This window comes from Anomaloglossus baeobatrachus, chromosome 2 (genome assembly GCF_048569485.1).
Source record: "Anomaloglossus baeobatrachus isolate aAnoBae1 chromosome 2, aAnoBae1.hap1, whole genome shotgun sequence".
NCBI classification, from domain to species: domain Eukaryota; kingdom Metazoa; phylum Chordata; class Amphibia; order Anura; family Aromobatidae; genus Anomaloglossus; species Anomaloglossus baeobatrachus.
Genome location: NC_134354.1, coordinates 337,020,123 through 337,040,294, shown reverse-complemented (window position 1 = coordinate 337,040,294; position 20,172 = coordinate 337,020,123). Strand labels below are relative to the sequence as shown.

At 48.4% G+C, this 20,172-nt stretch overlaps 1 protein-coding gene across 1 annotated transcript in view; it reads right to left on the bottom strand.

The window, feature by feature from the left end:
* The window catches only part of LOC142291431 (forkhead box protein O6-like), a 198,409-nt gene that overhangs the window by 57,915 nt on the left and 120,322 nt on the right, over nucleotides 1–20,172 (bottom strand). The gene's annotated exons all lie outside the window — the stretch shown is intronic.

Here is a 20,172-nt window from a genome sequence, read left to right as displayed (position 1 = left end):
TTCTTTAAAGGGCCAACACCATCAATTTTAATCTTTTTTCTGTTTATATAATTAAAGAATAGTTTGGGATTTGTTTTTCTTTCCTTAGCAATGAGTCTCTCAGTTTCTACTTTTGCTAAATATATTTGTTTTTTACACATTTTATTTTTTTCTCTATATATTTTTAATGCTTCCTCGCTGCCTTCTTGTTTTAGCTTTTTAAATGCCTTTTTCTTATTATTCATTGCCCCTTTTACATCCTTATTAAGCCACATTGGTTTTCTCCTGTTCCTAGCCCTTTTATTTCTGTATGGTATGGCTAGCTCGCAGTGGGTGTTTAATACCGATTTAAACATTTCCCACTTATTTTCTGTGCTCCCATTTTTGAGGACATTGTCCCAATCAATTTGGCGAAGGTCTTCTCTAAGTTGATCAAACTTTGCTTTCCTGAAATTCAGCGTTTTTGTAACCCCCCTCCAAGGCACCTTACTAAAGGACAAGTGGAATTGTATTATATTGTGGTCACTATTCCCTAGGTGCCCATCCACTCGTACGTCTGTTATTCTATCTGGCCTGTTGCTTAAAATTAAGTCCAGAAGGGTTGCCCCTCTAGTTGGGCCCGGCACAAGTTGGGACAGATAATTATCCTTAGTTACTGACAGAAACCGGTTTCCTTTCTGAGATACACAGGTTTCAGTTTCCCAGTCTATATCGGGGTAATTGAAGTCCCCCATAATAATCACCTCATTGTGATTTGCTGCTTTGTCTATTTGTTTCAATAATACATTTTCAGTGGTTTCTGTTATATTTGGTGGCTTATAACAAACCCCTATGAGGATTTTATTAGTTTTCCCTCCTTGTATCTCCACCCATAGAGACTCCACCTCTTCATTTCCCTCTTGAATATCTTCTCTTAGTCTGGGCTTTAAACTGGACTTTATATATAGACAGACTCCACCCCCTTTCCTTTTTTTACGATCCCTCCTAAACAATTCATATCCTTGCAGGTTAGCCGCCCAGTCATAACTATCATCTAACTATGTCTCAGTTATTCCTACTATGTCGTATTTCTCCTCATACATTACCAGCTCCAGTACCTCCATCTTATTGGTCAGGCTTCTTGCATTGGTCAGCATGCAGGAAAGAAGTTTTGCTCCCCTTTTCTCAGCTTCCTTCTTAGTACCCTGTCTTGGGTCCTCTTTACGGCATCTAGTATCCTTGATTAGTTTGTCCTTCTGCTGCATGTTCTTGTCTGCTGTTTTTTCTCCCATCCCCTCTTCTTCTAGTTTAAAGCCCTCCTGATGAGTGTGGCAAGCCTTCTGGCGAACGTGTGTTTCCCAGGTTTTGTGAGGTGTATCCCGTCTCTTGCGAGAAGTCCATCGTAGAGGTAATTCACTCCATGGTCTAAGAATCCAAATCCTTGCTGCCTGCACCACCGTCGTAGCCAGTTGTTCAAATCTAGTATCCTATTCCATCTTCTGACACCATGGCCATCGACTGGGAGGATTGATGAGAAAACAACCTGTACGTTCCGTTCCTTAATTTTCTTCCCCAGAATTTCAAAGTCTTCACAAATAGTTGGCAGATCATTTCTTGCCGTGTCGTTTGTTCCTACATGTATCAATAGGAACGGGTATTCGTCCTTGGATCCGAGGATAGTTGGTATCCTGTTGGCCACATCCTTTATTTTTGCTCCAGGGAGGCAGCATACTTCTCGTGCGGTTATGTCCGGCCTGCAGATAGTTGCCTCCGTGCCTCTTAGTAGTGAGTCGCCCATAACTACCACTCTTCTTTTCTTTCTGGACGCACTGCTTGTTGCTCCTGAGTGCTTTTGAGTGTCTTTTGTTTCTGCTTTTGTTGACAAAGTAACTTCTTTTGATGATACTGTGTCTTCTCCTGTAGAGACGGTATCATCCTGAGCTGTGCCATTTTCGTTCTCCAGCATGAGGGCTTCATATTGGTTGCTAAGCTGTGTGGGTGGTGCCGACCACTTGATCCGCTGGCTTCTTTTGGTCACATGTGTCCACTTTTCAGCCTCTGTATGTGTTCTGAAGCTTTTCTCACTTTCCATATCCTGAATTGTTGCTTCTGCCTCGTCCAAGAAGTCCTCATGTTCTTTAATTAGCTTCAAAGTTGCTATTCTTTCTTCCAGTCTCCCAGAATTTAGGGGTTTAAACAGCAGGAGACAGCAGGGACTATCTTTGGATGTGACAGATGGGGCTCGGCTGTCATGTAAGCCAAGCTCCCAGCAACCATTGCGTAGGCACAGCTCCTGTGCCTGCACGATCGCCAGGATGTACTTGTACATCCAAGGTTGGGAAGTCCCTGACAACCAGGATGTACCAGTATATCCAGGGTCGTGAAGAGGTTAAGAATGTTCACTGCGTACAATATAAGGTCTTAGTTTCCGTATTTGATTCTGATTTCGCTGTCACTTTACTCATTTAAGGTCTTGCACTATTAAAAACGTGGGGAAAAAAACCTTAGAAAATACAACAAAATGATAATTAAACACTATGAATGTAAATATATAAGGCAACCATGTGTAGTAAGCAGGGCTGAAGCATAGCACACAAGGTGCATCAGCCACAGATGGCCTGGCACCTAAAGCTTGTGATCACTATAGTATTAATTGTATACCTGTTACGTAGACATTGTATATGCAAATTGTCTCTTCAAAGAGGAAAAGGAGTTAAACTCTAGTGCCACCTATTGGAAATAGCAATCCTAAAAGTCAATCTCAACCCTTTAATGAGCCTTTCCCTATGAATTAGGATAGAAGCCAAACCAGAATCTCAATTAATTTGCAGACATGGTGTTTTGGGGTATTGCCCCTCATCAGTGCAAGACTGTGGAGACCCGTATGTCTGAAGCGGTGCCCTCCCCTCTTCCCCCCAGTCCCCAAATGAAAACACAGACGGCCTAGATGGGGTGAAACAGGTCGGTCACAGTTTATTAAGTTCATAGGTAGAGAAGGGGCCTTCCATGTCATTACGAGCTCGTCGCCGCAACCTTGTCTGCGACCGACCGGCGTGCAGCCAACGAGCTGTTACGACCTTGGCCCCCTCTCCGCCATTTTCCGCTGTGACGTAATTTCAAATACAAGGGTTGCATCTATATTCAGTTACACACAATTATTCTGGTAAGAAAACAATAAAACTAATAAGAGGGTGCTGAGACTATAAGGGAGGGAGGGTGGGACAAAAGCTTCTAGGGGGGCAGCCAGAGGGAAAGAGGAAGTCACTGACCCCGGGCACTGAATTTAACCCTTGTAGGTGTGGCTGGACCCCCCTTTCCCTTGTCATCCCGTTGGTCAGCTGGGCATCCCAATTAGTGGCTCACCTAGGGAATGGTGGAAAGAGGGGATATGGGCACGAGCCTTGCTTCCTTTAGGATTGGTCAGGTGGGCTCCACAGTCAGAGGCACGTTCCTTAAGCAGTATCGTGCCTGCCAGACTGTGGAGACCCGTATGTCTGAAGCGGTGCCCTCCCCTCTTCCCCCCAGTCCCCAAATGAAAACACAGACGGCCTAGATGGGGTGAAACAGGTCGGTCACAGTTTATTAAGTTCATAGGTAGAGAAGGGGCCTTCCATGTCATTACGAGCTCGTCGCCGCAACCTTGTCTGCGACCGACCGGCGTGCAGCCAACGAGCTGTTACGACCTTGGCCCCCTCTCCGCCATTTTCCGCCACGGAGGATCATGTGTACCGCCTACACAGGACTCCGACCCCACCCATCACCTTCAGGGCCTGATCCACTCCGTCCTGTATCCCGGACAACAAAATGTCTTGACCAATGTCCGTAAGGTGCACTCCGTCTGCCCTCAACAGTGCAGAGTTATCGCCTTCCAACTGGTGGTGACGCACCACGAAACCGCATCTTTCTCTCATGAATTTTGCCATTCTCGCATTGATCTTTCTCCTTGACCGCTCTATGCCATTTGCATTTTTTGCTCCGTGCCATACCGCTCGTGGTACTATCTCTGACCACACCCATACTATATCCGGGAAGAGGTAGGTCAAACGTTCGATGTCCGTCTTCATCACTGTTAGTAGTTCGACCATACTGCGTTTCACCAAATCATTGCCACCAGCATGGATCACCACTACCAACGGCCCCGTGGCCGACCTGGAGATGTCCACCATCTCCGGCAAAACTTGTTGCCATCTTAGCCCTCTGATGCCTCTCCAATTGACCTCAATGTTTCTGAAGCCAAGGTTCTTTCCTCCTGGTCGAATCATGGCTCTTTTTTCTGCCCAGTAAATATAAGAGTGACCAACTACCCAGACTGCCGGTCTGCAGTCGCCTGTAATAGATAAACGTGTTATTTCAGCAAATCCGGTCTTATATATCTGGCAAAGCAAGCGGACTTCCATCGACCCATTCTCTGCACTTCAGCCTCCGTTACTCCTGCCCTAGCTGCCTCAGTGGCTGCCCCGATTCGGAAGGAATGGGTCCCGTATTCCTTCGGATTCTCCCCAGCTTTCGCTAAGCACTGCTTAAACATTGCTTGGAATTGATACTTGGTAAGCGGGGACCCGTTCGTATGGGAAAGAAAAAATCTGCTTGCGTGTCTGATCAGCGCGTAGTGTTTGACTGTTTTTAGTGGGCACGCTGGGCCATCTGCTGAGTTAACCAGGACCCACGTGCCCCTCCCGGTGGGGTCGCATTTGGATTTACGCACGCGAATGCGCAGGGCGTTGCTGCATATGACTACATCCTCTTTGAGTAACCCGCCTTCAGATGCTGTTTTTGAGCGTGGTAACAATTCACCAATGCGCAGCGCGCCGAAAAAAACGATAGCGAAGGCTGCTGATATGAGGGATGCCTCGTATGGAGACTTGCATATTGAGGGGGATATTGCAATCATGTCGTGTAGTAATTTCAATGACATGGGGCGACGACATTCCTGACTCGGTTGAAGCCTTTTCCAGCCTTTAATGGCTTGCTTAATGACAAAGAACTTCGTCACATCCACCCACCCTGCTAATTGAAAAAAGAAGGCTATCCCTGATAAATGCCGTTGTGCCGACGTGCCCGACGCCCCTTGTTCTTTGAGCCGAAGCAAAAATTCCGTCGTCACTTCGCTTCTTGCGCGGTCGCAGTTATGAACGGGCCTACCCTGGATTAGTGAACACCACTCCTCCCAAGCCTTACCATAGACCTGCCAGGAGGCACGGATTAGAGGCATTAGTGATTGGCTACGGTGTCCCATAGCGATGGAGGACACGGGATACCCTCTGGATGCGCCATTGGGAGATGGTCTGTGAAGGCCTGCCAATCGGAACATAAAAGAGAGTTAACAAGGTTATCGTCTATGTCCGCCGTTATATGAGCTCGGCACCAGATGTTGTGTCTCAGGCATAGAAGGGCGAGCCTGCGTAGCAGAGCCAGTAAGGGCAGCGACGCAGACGACATGTGATTTAAGCTCTTCGCCGTTATCGGATTTTTTGTTGGAAATCGAATGTTTGAGTTTTCCAGCTGATGACCCCATAACTCCACGGACAATACTATTGTGAATATTTCTAGCAGGGCTGGATCACTCCCCCAGCTTGATGTGGCCCACAGATCCGGCCAGCTGCCGGTACACCACTGGTTCTTGTAGATTGCTGCAAAGCTCTTTTTATTACGTCCTCCTACAGTGAGCCCTATGTCCGTGCTTGAAGTCTCTTTAGCCATGACGCAGGTATGGCCATTGAAGGATTGAAGGAAAGTCTTCCAGACTAGTAAGTCTGCCTTCAGGGAGCGAGTGAGCCTGATTCTATGGCCTGGTTGGGAGATGCCCTTTGTTGCTAGTGATAATCTCCGAGAGAAGGCCCTGCCGACCGGCATTACGCGGCTGGCGAATGTCAGCAGACCCAGCAAGGACTGCATCTGTTGGAGGGTGACCTTTTTCACCTCGCAGAAACCCTCCAGCATATGCAGTGTTTTCTGAATTTTTTTTTTTTTTTTTTTTTTTTGCTGGCAGGCGAAAAACCATTGCGTTAGTGTCTATCTCGATGCCGAGGAAAGGTAAAACGTTACAGGGGCCGACTGTTTTTTCGGGTGATAGCGGGACTCCGAAGCGCTGAGCTATAAATTTAAATTTTGTGAGGAGGAGGGAGCAGAGTTTAGAGTTTACGGGGCCGACGAATAAAAAATCGTCGAGGTAATGGATCAGGGAATTGCTGCCTGTTTCGTAACGAACTACCCAGTCCAGGAACGAACTGAACAGCTCAAAGTAGTGACATGAGATGGAACATCCCATTGGCAGACACATATCGTAATAATAGTGTTCGTTCACCTTGCAGCCTAGCAGGTGGAAGCAGTCGGGATGCACGGGTAATAGGCGGAATGCTGCCTCTATGTCAGATTTTGCTAGCAGGGCACCGGGCCCCGCTGCGCGGACCAATTCTACTGCTTTGTCAAAGGACGCGTATGTTACCGATGCTTCCTCTGGGGGGATTCCGTCGTTAACCGATGCGCCTTTTGGGTGGGACAGATGATGGATTAGACGATACTTCCCGGGTTCCTTTTTTGGGATAATGCCTAGCGGGGATATCCTGATATTTTGGAAAGGGATTGATTCAAAGGGGCCCGCCATTCGGCCTAGGTTTACTTCATTTTGAATTTTTTGTTTCAAGATGTCGGGGAATTCGCGAGCGGATTTTAGGTTATGCGCCAGGGTTGGTGTTCTATTAGGTTTGAAGGGGATAATAAAACCGTGTGTAAAGCCGGAGTGCAATTGCCTTGCAGCTTCTTTATTGGGGTAGAGGTTTAACCAGGGGGCCATTGCGGTTACGCTCACCGGGGTTCTGCCTTGTAGGCACCCTGATTGCTGGACGGGTACACCTTGCTGCTGGGTGTCCTCCTCCACAAGCAGAGCAGTCGTGTCTGTATCTGCACGACGCATGGAAACGGCAATTTCCCTCATTAAATAGCCAGCAGGGCCCGTTTTTTCGCACGACCACTGAGTGTTGGGCTGCGGGGTAGCTAGTGGTCGTAGATGAAAAGGGGGGCTGCTTCTGTGACAGCATCAGTCGTAACCATACGTCTGTCGCTTTAACTCCCCAGCCTAGGCTGGGTTGCAGGGCCAGCCGCCTGCGGAACTCCTCGTCATACCGCCGCCAGGCTGACCCGCCATGGGCCTTGTATGAGTTATATATCAGATCCTGATATATATAGAGCTCGGAGCAGCGTTCCGGATGCTTCTGGCCCATAATACAGCCTAAGACTGCGAAAGCCTGTAGCCAATTATTCATCGTCTGCGCTATTTTCGGTCTATTTCTGTCGTATGAACGGTCGTTTGTTCTCCTTTCTTTATCTATAGTCAGTTGGTCGGGGGATAATAAGGACCATATGTCAATATAGTCATTATTCCAGATTTTGTCTCTTGTCTCCTGATCTGTGTGTGCACCTAGGGGGCTAATACCGCAGAAGAACGCGTCCTTGTGAAGGCTCGCTAGCTGAGGTGTTGCTTTATCCTCTGGTGTAGCGCTAGAGCGCGTCAGCTGGAGAATTAATGCCTTAATGGTTGACGCTAGCTCGTTCCCCACTGCGTTATGCCCGATATTATGTACAGTGTCGTGTGCATTGGCTTCGGAGAACTCACCGCTGTGTGATGCAGGAAGAGCGACTCCAGGTGATGGAGGGACCCCGGCTCCCACTCTATTGACGGACGGAGGAGCGACTCCAGGTGATGGAGGGACTCCGGCTCCCGCTGGGATGATGGCTGGAGGAGCGACTCCAGGTGCTGGAGGGACCCCGGCTCCCGCTGGGATGATGGCTAGAGGAGCGACTCCGGGTGGTGGAGGGACTCCGGCTCCCGCTGGGATGATGGCTGGAGGAGCGACTCCGGGTGGTGGAGGGACTCCGGCTCCCGCTGGGATGATGGCTAGAGGAGCGACTCCGGGTGGTGGAGGGACTCCGGCTCCCGCTTGATTGACTGACAGATGAGCGACTCCGGGTGCTGGAGGGACTCCGGCTCCCGCTGGGATGATGGCTGGAGGAGCGACTCCGGGTGGTGGAGGGACTCCGGCTCCCGCTGGGATGATGGCTAGAGGAGCGACTCCAGGTGATGGAGGGACCCCGGCTCCCGCTAGGATGATGGCTGGAGGAGCGACTCCGGGTGCTGGAGGGACTCCTGCTTGGATGATGGTCTGGTTAATTTCGCCGGGCGCCCTGGGAGATGACCGGTCTCCCTGGCTGACAGCCATGGATGCGGCTCGTGACCGCTGGCGTCGGTCGAGAGGCCGGGCTAGTCTAGTGGGACTCTCGGATTTGTCGGACCATTGTGATGATGATGATGGGGAACGCCATCTGGAGGACTGCGATCTGTGGCGGCTCCTATGGGAGCTGCGTCTCCGGTGGTAATGTGCGGATCGCCTTTTAGAGGGATGTGGGGAATGGCGTCGGGACTCGTCGGAGGAGGTTGGGGAGGACCTGCCGCGCCTATGCCTGCGCCTGCTGTGGCTATGGGTGCGCTGGGGGGCGACCGAGGGGACATTATAACGTGTGCTAATCGTTTCGCAGGGCGGGTTATGTGCAGTAACTAAGTGGTTTCCGCTGGGTAATATTGGGGTGTGCACTGATTGTGGAGAGTCAGTGGGGATTACGTGGTTACTGGTGTGCTGAGCATTGCTGGGGGGCAGGAGTATAGGGGGCATTGTATGTCTGGTAAGGGCTGTGTGAGGGGGGGCTGTTAGTGGGGCTGTGGTGTGTGTGTCAGTGGTGATTACTGGTGTGCTGAGCATTGCTGGGGGGCAGGAGTGGGAGTATAGGGGGCATTGTATGTCTGGTGAGGGCTGTGTGAGGGGGGGCTGTTAGTGGGGCTGTGGTGTGTGTGTCAGTGGTGATTGCTGCACTATGTGTAACGTTATAGCCCTGCTGCAGGGAGCGCTGATCGGTCAGGAGAGACCGAGCAGAGGAACCCGCAGCTGTGGACATTACACTGGTGATCTCCGCTTCCTGTGTAGGCATCACACTGGAGCCTGCTGGAGGGGCGGAGCCTGTAGGAGGGGAGGTGCTCGCCTGCTGGCATTGTAACAGGGGAGTGGGCGGTGCCCGGGAATGACGCTGCATGGTGGGCGGAGCCAGGATGCTCGGCCTGGAAGAGGAGGCGGGGACTTGTCTCCTGGCTCTGGATCTCTGGAGGGGGCGGGGCGCTTCCACGTGGGGCACAGCTTGTGCTGTCCGGCGCCGGTGATGCAGGGGTTCACCGGTGACCCGGAGGCGCTGTGGGGGGCGAGAGCAGCGCTGGGAGCGTCGGTCTCCCTGGACCGGCAGCTCCCTGGGCTTGGTTTGGGCTGAGAGCTGCGTGTGCAGGGGGCTAGTGACCGGCTGGAAGGACGTAGGATATGTGGCTGGGATCCCGGGGGAGCTAGTGCTGCAGTGTGGGGCTGCGGGGGAGGCTAGCGAGCACTCGGGCTGATCTATGGGGAGGTCCGGAGGGGCTGCGCTGGGGGCCAGTGAGGCTGAGGCCTGGGCATACTGATCTATGGGGAGGTCCGGAGGGGCTGCAGTGGACGGAGTCCCAGGGATGGATAGTATTCCCTGAGAAGCCGGAGAGGGCGCAGGGAGGGGAGCGCTGAGGCCAGAAATAAGGGCTTGTAGCCAGTGCTCACCTTCCTGTGCCGCTCTCTGCCGCAGGGCCTCCATCAGGGGGTCAGCCATGACAATAGCCTCCATGGGGTCCTCAGGAACAAAAGCTTCTAGGGGGGTAGCCAGAGGGAAAGAGGAAGTCACTGACCCCGGGCACTGAATTTAACCCTTGTAGGTGTGGCTGGACCCCCCTTTCCCTTGTCATCCCGTTGGTCAGCTGGGCATCCCAATTAGTGGCTCACCTAGGGAATGGTGGAAAGAGGGGATATGGGCACGACCCTTGCTTCCTTTAGGATTGGTCAGGTGGGCTCCACAGTCAGAGGCACGTTCCTTAAGCAGTATCGTGCCTGCCATTTGTGAGATCTGATTTGGCTAGGTGAGAGGAGACTTAAATGCCTTTCAATGATCCTCTGGGAAATTAACAAGGAGAAACCTTACCCATTAGAGTCCAGTCTTAAGCCTCTCACCTAGGATCTCTGCCCCTGTGTTATGCTGCTCTCAGATTAGTTGTTAAAAACTCACCCAGTGACAGATTCCCCTTAATATGGCCCATAAAATCTACTCTGATATGCAAAATATTAATGAACAGCTTGGACGTACAATTGTTTGAAAAAGTTAATTACCGGTTGTTCTAAGAAAATGCGCAAATCTGTTTCCTAATTAGATAACATATATAGAATCTTCACAAAAAGTTGGGATATTTGGCTTCCAGGTGAAATGTATAAAAAATGAAAAAAGGTCACACTATAGTGATATTTTATCACAAAAGTAGGGCATTTAAGTAGAAGAATGCAATGGTGATTTCATCATCTCAAACAATTTCTTGAAACTAAAGCCAAAAACAGTGGGGGGTATACTCCCCAAAAAAGATGTCAAAGTCTCAATAACTTGTTATGTGGCCTTGAGCATCAATCACAGCTTCACAATGACGTCTCATGCTGTTCACAAACTGAGGCATGGCATCCCACTATTCTTGAAGGGTGGCCCTCAGGTCATTGAGTTTCTTGGGTACAGAGCTACAATCCTCTACAAGGCGACTCAGCTGATCCCATAGGTTTTCTATGGGATTCAGGTCAGGAGAATGTGCATGCCACTCCAATTAAGGTACTACAAACTCCAGCATCCATTCCTTAATGATGCAGCTTTGATGAGCTGCAGCATTGTTATCATTGAAGATGAAATTAAGTTTGTGTTGTTCATGCAGAGGCACAATGACTGGATTAATTATGTTCTTCGAGTAGTAGGGGATTGTAACTGTACAACTCACAAAGTGTAGGGCAGTTGCGTACTGACTAGACAGACCTGCCCACACAAAACCAAATGTTCATCTGGTGACAACAGTGGCTGATACATAGCGCTCTCCTTAAGGTTTCCAACATCATTGGTGGTCATCATTTCTGCTCAGTATATATTGACTTTCAGCAGTGAACAATAATGAAGCCCACTGGTCCCTCATCTGGCATAGATTCTCCCTGGCCCATGCTCCCTGTGCCTGGTGGTGTGGTCAGATACCATTTTAGGTCATCTATCATGCAGACCATGCTGATGTGAACCATTTTGAATGGTCTGATGTGACACTTGGGTACCTTTCACCTCCCTTATATTTGATTGGAGTTGTGTGGCATTCATTATCTGGCTCCGAAGGGCATTGTTCACAATGAAGTGGTCATCAGTGTGCGATGTGGCCAAAAAAAGTCAATTTCTATGCCTTTCTGTGACTTTTCCAGTCTCTACTGTTACTCAATTTTTAGGTGTCATCTTGATCTCACAATGTCAACATGTGAACAGCATGGTGAGGAGGACTGTTTAATACCAATTCTAATTGAACCCTGACTAATTTGAATGATTCATGGATCAAATGACCCACCCCAGGGCCTTTGGGTACTCAGTCCCGGGCCTTGAATCACGGGGACGTATCATGGGTAGCCGGTGCCCGGTTCCGTGACCCTGGGGTAGCTTAATATAAAGGGGAAATAAAAGAGAAAAATCAAAAATAAAATGTTTTTCATGACGCCACTTGCGGTATGCGGCTATGTGAGGATAGCCACCGCTGCAAAGTCTCTCACTACTGGGGCTGGTGGTATTAAGCACCTTGGATGTTATGGCTCTCAGCAAGTAGAGCTAGGCCCAAGGAGAGGAAGATGGTGGTTGTAGTATGGTGGAAGTTTGTGATGCAGAGGTGTAGGAAGAATTCAGACAACACAGGGGCTGCGGTTTAACTTGTTCTTTACTTACTGGTTCTGAGTAGCTGCAACCCGGCTGGTGCTGGTTTTTACTAATCTGGGCCTCAGGTATTCCGGTATTCCCTTGATCCTAGTGCTGGTGTAGTGACCTGGTGAGCTTTACTTCCATGCACTCATCTGTAGTTGGTGGGTCCCCGTGGCCTGAAGCGTTTTGGGGTCCCCTCCTGTTGTCACAGTCCTGGCCCGTATGGCAGGCAGCTTGAACCTCTCTTAAGTCGGACTTCTGTCCCTGTTTCCGGGTTCCCTCTTTGCTGCTGTGCCCCGGACACTAACGTTGGTGAGAAACCCTGATGATTCCCTCACTGGGCAGATTTATCAGGTGAGCTTGAAGCGTCTTCCTGAACTAGGGCTCTGCACCCCGCCGGTGCTAGGTCCAGTGAGTACTCACACCATACTCTCCCTGGCGACCGTATTCCTTTAGCCCAATAAGTCACTTTACACTCTCTGTTTGAGCATCGACTTCTGACTGACCGTCCACAGACTGTCTGACCGACTTTCTGTCTGACTGGCTTTCTGTCAAGATGTCCGTCTCTTGTCCACTGCACTGACTAGCCCCCCATCCTCACAGATTTCTGAATAGCGGATTGCTATTAGAATAGAATAATAGAATACTTCTAATAGAAGTACCGACCAATAGGTGGCCATCCATCAGTCCCGTCTCTAGCCTGTTACCCAGTCTGGGAAAAAGGGCATGGATGTGTGTGTTTAAATGTTATTTACCGGCAATGGTCTTCCAGGAATCCCGGGGTTAGCACTGCACCTGTTACCGGGTGCAATACCCTCTTGCACCTGACACTCAGGGGCGCCACACAAACAACAGGTGTGAATTTTGCCATTAAGCTCCTTGTCAGAGAATAGCAAGTTGTGCACAAACTCCTGAAACACTGAAGAGTTGGACATGTGCATTCAGAAGATTAGAGAAGGTCACATTAAGGTCACCTGAAAAGGTTAAAGGGCATTTTAGGACCATCCTTAAATGTCACCCAACACCCAAGAGCCAAATATCCCTAACTTTTTCTGAGGTGTGTGTGTGTGTATATATATATATATATACATATATATATACAGTACAGACCACAAGTTTGGACACACGTCCATTCAAAGAGTTTTCTTTATTTTCATGACTGAAAATCTTAGATTCACATTGAAGGCATCAAAACTATGAATTAACACATGTGGAATGAAATACTTAACAAACAATTATGAAACAACAGAAAATATGTCTTATATTCTAGGTTCTTCAAAGTAGCCACCTTTTGCTTTGAGTATTGCTTTGCACACTCTTGACATTCTCTTGATGACCTTCAAGAGGTAGTTACCGGAAATGGTCTTCCAACAGTCTTGAAGGAGTTTCCAGAGATGCTTAGCACTTGTTGGCCCTTTTGCCTTCACTCTGCGGTCCAGCTCACCCCAAACCATCTTTATTGGGTTCAGGTCTGGTGATTGTGGAGGCAAGGTCATCTGGCGTAGCACCCCATCACTCTCCTTCTTAGTCAAATAGCCCTTACACAGCCTGGAGGTGTGTTTGGGGTCATTGTCCTGTTGAAAAATAAATGATGGTCCAACTAAACGCAATCCGAATGGAATAGCTGCCGCTGCAAGATGCTGTGGTAGCCATGCTGGTTCAGTATGCCTTAAATTTTGAATAAATCCCCATAAATGTCACCAGCAAAGCACCCACACACCATCACACCTCCTCCTCCATGCTTTACGGTGGGAACCAGGCATGTAGAGTCCATCCGTTCACCTTTTCTGCGCTACACAAAGACATGGTGGTTGGATCCAAAGATCTCAAATTTGGACTCATCAGACCAAAGTACAGATTTCCACTGGTCTAATATCCATTCCTTTTGTTCTTTAGCCCAAACAAGTCTCTTCTACTTGTTGCCTGTCCCTAGCACTGGTTTCCTAGCAGCTATTTTACCATGAAGGCCTGCTGCATAAAGTCTCCTCTTAACAGTTGTTCTAGAGATGTGTCTGGTGCTAGAACTCTGTGGCATTGACCTGGTCTCTAATCTGAGCTGCTGCTAACCTGCGATTTCTGTGGCTGGTTACTCAGATAAACTTATCCTTCGCAGCAGAGGTGACTCTTGGTCTTCCTTTCCTGGGGCGATCTTCATGTGAGCCATTTTCTTTGTAACGTTTGATGGGTTTTGCCAGTGCACTTGGGGACACTTTCAGAGTTTTCCCAATTTTTCGGACTGACTGACCTTCATTTCTTAAAGTAATGATGGCCACTCGTTTTTCTTTACTTAGAATTTGTATTATGGCAAGAAAAAAGAAGCTAACAGTCTATTCAGTAGGACTATCAGCTGTGTATCCACCAGACTTCTGCACAAAACAACTGATGGTCCCAACCCCATTTATAAGGCAAGAAATCCCACCTGTGAAGTGAAAACCATTTCCGGTGACTACCTCTTGAAGCTCATGAGTGTGCAAAGCAGTAATCAAAGCAAAAAGTGGCTACTTTGAAGAACCTAGAATATAAGACATGTTTGTTCAGTATTTCATTCCACATGTGTTAATTCATAGTTTTGATGCCTTCAATGTGAATCTACAATTTTCAGAGTCATGAAAATAAAGAAAACTCTTTGAATGAGAAGGTGGGTCCAAACTGTGTATATGTATATATATATATATATATATATATATATATACACTGTATATATATATAATACTAGAAGGTGGTCCGATTCTACGCATCGGGTATTCTAGAATTTACGTATTGTGTAGTTAATGTATGATTTTTGTATTATATATATATATATATATATATATATATATATAGATGTTGTTGTGTGTAGTTGCCAAGTGTTTGTGTAGGGCGTTGTATATGTTCTGGGTGTTGCCTGGGTGTGCGGGGGGGGGGAGGTGAGAGCGGTGTTGTTTGTGTGTTGCGTTGTGTGTGTTGCGTTGTTTGTGGAGTGCTGTGTGTCTGTAGCGTTGTGTGTGTGTGGTGCTGTGTGTGTTGCACGGTTTGTGTGGGTGTGGGGTGCGTGTGTGTGTTTTGGGGGAGGTATGTTTTGTGCAATGTGTGTGTTGTGCGGTATGTGCGTATATTTGTGTGTGCCGCGGTGTTTGTGTGTTGGGTGTTGTGTGTGTGCAGCGTCTGTGTGTGTGTGGGCATCTGTGTAGGGCAGTGTTTGTGGTTCCCAGTGTGTGTGTGGTGTGTTGTGCGGTGCGTGTGTGGCGGTGTGTGTGTGTTTTGGGGGGAGGTGTGCACCCCCCATCATGGTCCACCCCCCATGCTGCGCACCCCCCCATCGTGCTCCATCCCCCATGCTGCGCACCCCCCCATCGTGCTCCATACCCCCATCATGTTTCATCCCCCCATTCTGAATGGGCATCGTGTGAGGGGGCGTGGCCGAATGGGCATCGCGTGCAGGGGGCGTGGCCTAGCGGGCATCGCGTGTGGGGGGCGTGGCCAAGCGGGCATCGCGTGCGGGGGGCGTGGGCTAGCGGTCATCGCGTGCGGGGGGCGTGGCCTAGCGAAAATCGTGTGCGGGTGGCGTAGCCTAGCGGGCATCGCGTGCGGGGGGCGTGGCCTAGCGGGCATCACATGTGGGGTGTGTGGCCTAGCAGGCATCGCATGTGGGGGGCGTGGCCTAGCGGGCATCACGTGCGGGGGGCGGGCCTGGCCAAACGGTTAATCCATGCGGGGGGCGGGGCCAGGCCGAGCCGAGCGGCCAATCCGTGGGGGGGCGGGGCCAGGCCGAGCCCAGCGGCCAATCCGACGGTTGTCACTGTAAGGGCACAATTTTGGAGCAAGACAGACAGACAGACAGACAGAATAAGGCAATTATATATATAGATATTATACAAACACACACTGTATGGACATACAAAGCTATTAAAGTATTGTGACATACAAAGGTGTTTCTCCTACACAAGCTTTTATGACATACTGACATACCATTTTAAATTCATAGGCATTAATAAAGCGTTGATGTCCCTTTTGCAGCTACTGTATAATAGCTTTCACCCTTCTGCAAAGTCTTTCTACAAGATTTTGAAGTGTGTCTATGGGAATTTTTCCTATTGATCCAGAAAAGCATTTGTGAGACATTGATGTTTGATGAAAGGGAGTTGTTCACAATCTCCATTTCAGCACATCCCAAAGGTATACCATGGGGTTGAGGTCAAGGCTCTGTGCCTTTAAGGGCCTTGCTTTATCCAATTGAGCACAGCCATGATTGAGCAGAAAAGGTTTTCTCCAAACTGTTCCCACAAATTTGAAAGTGTATAATTGCCCAATATGTATATAACATTGCTCATAAGATGGATATATAGCATATACGGTATAAAGTATCCTCCCTACATAACAAAAACACTCCTGATAAGGGCTCTATGCTAATATTACAAAGTGAGGAAAAGTGGAGTCATACATTTATCATATAAAAATAATGGCTTTATTATATCATGTTAAAATAAAACATAATTCATAAAACAATATCAAGGCCTCAAAAGGAGGATAGGAAATAATAGCAGCTTATCAATATGTTTAAAGCACAATCAAAATATGATTCCATGGAAGTTACTTTAAATTGCCAGTTTGTGCAGAGCAGGCTATATATAAAGTGCAAGTGCAGTCCTAGCGATAATACCATAATAAAGCATGCTCCTGATCAAGTACAATGCATAGGAATAATCAATGAAGGAGGTAATCCAGCTCACCATTGCATGCAACTGCTGTGATCCAAAGCACGACAGAGTACCTGCCTCTATGCCACAAATCAAAGGAAGAAAGTAGGTATTCTATCTTCAAGGAAAAGCAAATCTTCTTTTATCAGGTGTACATAGAAACTGGTGACAGATTAAAATAAGAACATCTACGTGATCATCATGATCATAATTAAGGGTGCTCAAAACACCAGAATAATATAGATGTTCTTATTTTTATCTGTCACCAGTTTGTATACACACCTAATAAAAGAAGATTTGCTTTTCTGTGAATCTGTTCTACCTACTTTCTTCATAGGAATATAATACAAAATGCTGTTGCATAACTACAGTACATGTGACATTCAATAAACGCAAGTATAATGCGGGCATCACACGAGACGATATATCGTGCGATATGTCGGTGGGGTCACGTCCTAAGTGACGCACATCCGGTATCGTTTGATATATCGTAGCGTGTGACAGCTACGAGCGACGGTGAACGAGCAAAAATACTCACCTTATCATTGCTCATTGACACGTTGCTCATTTTCAAAAAGTCGTTTCTTCTTCTGTACTCCGGTTGTTCATCGTACCCGGGGTAGCACACATCGCTCCGTGTGACACCCCGGGAACGATGAACACAGCTTACTTGCAGCTGCCAGCAATGCGGAAGGAAGGAGGTGGGCGGAATGTTTACGTTCCGCTCATCTCCGCCCCTCCGCTTCTATTGGCCGGCTGCTGTGTGACGTCGCTGTGACGCCAAACGTCCCACCCCCTTCAGGAAGTGGATGTTCACCGCCCACAGCGATGTCGCTCAGCAGGTAAGTGCGTGTGACGGGGGTTTAACGACTTTGTGCACCACGGGCAACTAATTGCCCGTGACGCACAAACGACGGGGGCAGGTACGATTGCTCGTGCGATCGCACGATAGATCGTACCGTGTGACGCCCGCATTAGTCTTACCCATGCTTTGTACAGAAAAAGTGCCATATATGATAGCTGCTACTGTGGTGCCCCTGAGGCTTCAGTTGCCACAGAGTATTGCACCCAAATTTGGGTGTAATACTAAACCCGGACCCTGAGGAGGTCAGTCCCGGTTTCACCACTTACACACTTACATACACACCAGGTTGCCCTGTTCCCACTGGAGACTGGGCTAGGGTCGGGTAATAAAGGAGTTGCCTACAGAGTGGCATTTACAGGATGCCCTCATACATGGGCCCCAGTCCCACTAGCTTAGAACCTGGGAGGGGGGAAGGTGCAGCCAGCATGGGGAGTCAGGAGCCAACATAACAGTTAGAGAGTTCTCCAGCAGGAGAGCAATGGAGCAGACGTGTCTCACAGGTGCTCCAGTGGGAAGGATGAAGAGTTCGCATGGTTGCCGTGGGGAGAGTGCATCTGCTCCCCATGGAATCGGCGCCACACAGGGCGGCAGGACCCTAGGGAAGATCACACTTCACGTTGGTTTTCTAAATTCTGCTTGGACGGGGAAAGTTTCAAGCTTCCCTGACCACACAGCGCCTGAAAGCACAGTGCCAGAGAGGATCCGGGGCTTCACATCAAGTCGGACCCCATATCGGAACCGTGGCACATGCATATAGGTACAAGGGTACTACCCGAGAAAACCCGGGTCCCTATGTAGCTTCAAGCCAGGGGATTCACTGACAGGCGCTATAAGGAGGGAACCCACTGAACACCACACCGGACTGATCTCTAAAAGGATTCGGGGTCGACGGAGCCCATCATAGCAAGTGACCGGTATTACCTGGGTGAGCGGCACATCACAAAAGTGAGTAAACAACCTGGAACCGCAGCCAAAGACTCTGTCTCTTTATTACCAGTAGCGCCGCTCGGCGCCTCGGCGCCCGCCATTACTACTCTCCTCATCATCCTTTCTGGGGCCCGCTCTACCTGTGGGGAGCGATACTATCCATAGCCGCTACCACCATCCGCCCCAGAGGACAACAACAGCAGCGGCGGCCAATTCCCTGGTGGCATACCACAGTTGGTGTCCCGACATTCACCTCACTACTACCCCCAACATCTCTCCCATGCCATCTTCTGTACTCCTCGGGGCAACGGAACCGAGCTAGGCCGCCCATGACGACAGCCGATGGCCCGGCAACGAGTAGGTTAACCGCCTGCTCCGTGTGGTGCTACACTACTCCGATGGGCATTTTGCACGGTCACTTTCTCAAGGATTTAAATATCAGTCTTAAGGCTCATTATATACATGAATAAAAAAATGACCTATTTGGATGGCACTTTGTTGCCTGTGCATGTCCAGTGATGTCGCATGTAAGAGGCTACCCTTTATCTGGGCGTCAACCTAAATGTGCACGCCACAGCAATGCAGGCACATGTATGCGGACTATGATGCAGTGAGTGGGCGGAACAAGCAAAAGATCCAGCAAAAATGTACACTAGTGGTGAAAGAAGAGAATGTGAAACAGGATGTCCATGATGCAGAAGTACAACTGGATCCATTGGTCCGTTACCCCAGGTTGTCGATAGAATAGGTGAATAAGACAGCGCACAGGCATATTAACAGAATATGATATGGTATAAGATATCCCCTACATAAAAGTGTAATTAGACCCATAAAAATGTTTAAAAATATTAGTGGAAATAGAAAAATGTGTGCCTTGAGGCGCTGCACTTCTGGGCATGCACACTTAAGGCCGCTTTACACGCTACGACATCGCTAATGCGATATCGTTGGGGTCACGGAATTTGTGACGCACATCCGGCCGCATTAGCAATGTCGTTGTGTGTGACACCTATGAGCGATTTTGAATCGTCGCAAAAACTTTCAAAATTGCTCATCGGTGACATGGGGGTCCCTTCTCAAATATCGCTGCTGTGTACGATGTAGTTCGTCGCTCCTGCGGCAGCACACATCGCTCCGTGTGACGCCGCAGGAACGAGGAACCTCACCTTACCTGCCACCGCCCGCAGAGCGGAACACGCAGATAGTCACATTTAGTTAGTTGCTAGTGGTCATAACCATGGATACCTAAGGTCCTGCAATGCCCTGAACATGAGGTAAGTGACAGTGAATCAGAAGAACTATACTACATTCCTAATTGGAGGTAATTACTAATATTATTATTATTATTATTATTATTATTATTACACCTACTACATATTGGGACAGGATCTTAGAGATGGGAATACCACTTTAAGTCAGGACATTGGTGGCTTTTATGCTCTATGCTCCACATCATTCTGTGAACCCATTCTGTTATTTTCCATTTACGGCCACTTTCAAGAACTGACTTGTTACAACTGTGACACCCCATTACAGTACCACACTCAAACTGAGAGAGCTTCATTGAACAAAGCAACTTTTCTTAAACATTAGAAAAGGCACTTATACATATGGGGTAACGGGACTGGACGAATAATCTGAATTCAATGATTAAGAGGTATGTCCCCATACTCTTACCCATATAGCGTATAATATATTTGGGTCCAGAAATATTTAGACATTGACACAATTTAGGGGAATCAGGTTTACTAAGTAGTGTAGTTGATTTGAGACAAAACTAAAGAGATGACTAAAGTAGGCGCAGATTTTAAGCTTTATTTCAGCTGGTTTGACAAAAAATGTGCATTAAAGAACTTTTCCACTAGTTTAATATTAAAGACCAATCCGGAGGACAGGACATTAACATCAGATTGGTGAGGTTCCAATACTTAGTACCCC